Raw genomic sequence first — 3,932 nt, 5'->3', positions numbered from 1 at the left:
TATAACCGCATCCTAGTCTTAAGACATGCTAGTGATAAGACCTGCCTAGTCCTAAGTCCGCTAGTTATAAGGCCTGTTCGTAATAAGTCCACTAGCTCTAACCGCGCCGTAGTCGCATGTAAATAAAACCGGGAACGATTGCACGCCGCACCTGTCTGGCGCTCCTCGTTGCTTTGCGCCCTGCGCTTTGCGTCTCCGCGTTACGCTCCGCACATCCTGCTACCAGCGACCGCATTCATCGCACGCTATCGCCAGACCCTGCACGCTGTATCTATCTTTTTCTCACTGAATAAACTATCTTTTCTACCTATACTGTGTCTCGTAAGCTTGAGTCTCCCCTCCTCTCGAACCCGGACACCGACGAGCCGATCCGAGCGTCGAGCGAGGTGACCGCGTTACAACGTTAAATTATCATTATGATAAATCTTTAAAAAAATAAGTATTGCATTAAACATCACATTCAAATAACTAAAAAATTTTTCTTAGACGTTAAATTATCATTATAATAAATCATGAAAAAAAATAAGTATCGCATTAAACATCACATTCAAATAACTCAAACTATCATATACATGGTTTCCATAAAATCTCTGCAATTGCTTGTTTTCGCTTACTTTTTTCGGGCTCAGGTATTCGTTCTAGTTCGACCGCTATTAGCAAACCAAAGCTTCAATCAGGTGTTAAATTATTTATATTCCAAGCAGTGTGCTTATTGTCAGTAGGACACGATGGATTGGCAAGACGATTTTGGAGAGTGTTACTCAAAGATGCAATGGACGGTTCCAAGTGTGTGGTGCTTTTATTTTTTTATTTTACCTGAGTTTTGTATTCTTGTATTGCTGGATACTGTCGTCTGTAGTGTAGGAGATGAAGTAGAATTTGAAATTGATGCAGCCATTTGACTTGTATTACAAGAATTGCGAGATTCGCTTCGGAGTGGTTGTGATGATCGATTAGAGCCTGTTTCAACTGTATTGATCTCTTGTGAGATGTGAGGAAGATCTACCGCATTCTGTACATTTTGAAATTTATTGATTTCTTGAAAATGCTGATTACGAGAAAAGTTATTTGTCTTCGGTGCTATTTCCATTTCTTCGAGCAGAATATCAGAATTTGAGGTAAAAGAGAGATTTGAATCTGCATGTCCAAAAGTATCCAAAAAGTGATGTGACGAAGCATTTTTAGCTGAATTGTGTTTATCGGTATAAACATTTGGTATGTCAACTGCTCTTTTTTTAATAGCTGGATTAACTACATTGGTATATGATCTGAAATTTAAAATTAATATATATATATACTCTTATGCACCAATGGACTTATCTGAACAATGTCTGATGCTAAATTGACATAAGACAACGTCATCTATTCGGTGTAAGCAACAATTACCACACGAAAACAATAGAACTCCGCCATGCAGTAACTTAATGCCATCTATGAAAATCGGGCACGAACTTATGCAATCATCCAATATTATATAATAATATGATATTTATATAACAATGTGATGTTTACCCAGCAAGGATAAATATATAACTGTTACATAACATAATCTAACATGTACGTTACATGCAACGTACATGTTAGTTTCCCATTCATAAATAGAACATTTGTATTATTATATTGTAATTATATCTTATATAGCATAAATAAATGACCTAACCATTTGTGCTATATGAGATATAACAATGTAACATAATATATTACAAATATTACATTCATGAGTGGAAAATTAAAACTAACATATACGTTGCATGTTATATAACGTATATGTTCTATAATAATTATATATCTGTTTGCTAGTATGTACCGTATATACATATATATAAAATAATGTGATGTTTATATATGTTATAGTGACTTAAAACTTATTTTCTCCGTTTAATATAATGGTAAAAATGCATAATAACGGATCCAGCCCCAATGACCTTGACCTTGACATATGTTATTTCAAAAATAAAATATAAGTATGTTGAATTAATTATTTATTAGATATAATTTGCTCATTATTTAAAAAAAAACATCAATACGCTTATCAAAAGTATAGAGTCTTTTAAATAAAAATTCAGCAATATAATGTTGATAATGATATTCTCGAGTACCGAAACGTAGAAGATTAGTACGCCTACCGGCGGGGTGGGTGCAGGAGGGGGGCCAAAGGCACCCCTTGCAACCCCCCCATGTGCGTGTGTGTGCGCGTGCGTGCGCGTGCTTCCTGCCGTGCATGTACTTTGGTATATTTCAAACTTTTTTTGTTAATAACTTTTTAATAAGCAACGAGCGACGGCTAAAACCTTTTGGAGGTTACTCAGAGTCATGACCTTGACAACATATGTCAAGGTCAAGGTCATTGGAGCTGGGTCCGTTATTATGCATTTTTACCATAATGCGATTTCCCTCCATGAATTCTCTTTCATTCTTATATCTTTATACTCTTTTAAAGATCTGTCATATAAATGAGGATATCCTCTAACTGCATCGATCAATAGTTCATCATTGTGTTTGTCATTTCCTTCATCAAATTGATGGGCTTGATCATCCATATCATCCGGGAAATTTTGCGAATAATATGCGTGCTCCATTTTTTAATAATTTTCTTGTTAAATAACACGTAACCTGTAATCTATAACTTCTGTCAGGGTCGTAAGAATAGATGGTAAGATTAGAAGCACCCGTTAACGAGTGTTCAATCGGAACACCCGGTAAGCAGATCAGTCAGGTTCGAGAGATATCAAACTGCCGAGCGCGACAAATAGGAACGCGCCACGATGAGATCCGATAAATATCGAATCTCCAATTACAAGTATAAAACGAGGTAGCCGCGTGCCTCGAGGAAGGCAGTACGTCTTAGAAAGTCTTAGAGCGGGTTAAGAGAAGGTATCAGAGAAAGAGAGGCAAGTGAGGTGCGAAGCTAGTCGATTTTATATTAGTAATAATAGTAGCCAAGTCGGGCTTAAGATTAAAAGCGCGGACGGAGGTCAGGTCGGGCCCCTCCGGCTTGTTAATTAATTAGTTGCGGATTTACGAGAGATCGACATAAGCATAGTACGTTAAGCCGGCAAACCATGTGGCCAGGTATTTGAGAAAGATCGAGCGCCATATTGAGGAGCTTCGGAGCAAGCCCGTGTACAGGGAATTGAAGTAATAAAACCCATACATATCTAAGATAACAAGCCGAGCATTTATTCCGCGGGAAATCAAAAGCACCCAGCCTCCTCAGATCCTTACAGTTCTAAAATTCAGAAGAGGGATTCGACTCGATAGTGAAGTTGTGTGCAATGCCCTGTTTACTGAGCGATTCGTTTGTCTCACCAATCGACGATCGTTGCCGACACTTCGCGGAAGGAAGGAATCGTGGAATCGCCAGGACGTAACACCGACTTGAGCCAAAGAAGCAGCCAAAGAAGCAGCTAAGTAAGCAGCCCGTTTTGAGGTGTTAAAGGACCGTCTGATGGGGTTGACGGACGAGCAGCTCCGGGAGGAAGCAGTTTCTCTCGAGTTAAACGCGGAGAGAACGCACCAAAGACTTGTGGACCGTATCCTGGACCACTACGTCAGGAATACGAGCCTTCGAGATGCGGGCAAGCCGCAGCGGTCGGAAGACGGATCGAGGACGCCGCCCGTCCAGGTCGGAGCAACTCCAGGGTTCACCCAAGCGGCAGCGCAGCCGGCCAGCGGGGACGTGATGCAAACGTTACTATTGGGCTTCCAGCAGCAGATGCAGGTGCAGAATAAGTTAATGGAGCAGCTAGCGACGCTAGTCGCAAGGTCGCAGGAGAGACTGTCAGTTACTCCGATCGAGGAGGAAGCATAAGGAGCGGCGTTCACGCGAGATAGATCGGGCACACCTGGTTCCGCTAACAGCCGACTAAACGGAGGTAATATAGTAAAAATAATATCTCCTCAAATACCTATATTTGAAGGCTCCGAAAGGG

The 3,932-nt window shown here is 40.3% G+C and overlaps 1 pseudogene; it reads right to left on the bottom strand.

Moving 5' to 3' along the window:
• Positions 1-564: 564 nt before the first annotated feature.
• On the bottom strand, positions 565-2,579 carry LOC115233041 (annotated as a pseudogene).
• Positions 2,580-3,932: the final 1,353 nt, after the last annotated feature.

Source organism: Formica exsecta, unplaced genomic scaffold (genome assembly GCF_003651465.1).
Source record: "Formica exsecta isolate Colony F162 unplaced genomic scaffold, ASM365146v1 scaffold156, whole genome shotgun sequence".
Taxonomy (NCBI): domain Eukaryota; kingdom Metazoa; phylum Arthropoda; class Insecta; order Hymenoptera; family Formicidae; genus Formica; species Formica exsecta.
The sequence above is the reverse complement of the archived record's forward strand: the minus strand, read 5'-3'. Positions and strand labels throughout refer to the sequence as shown.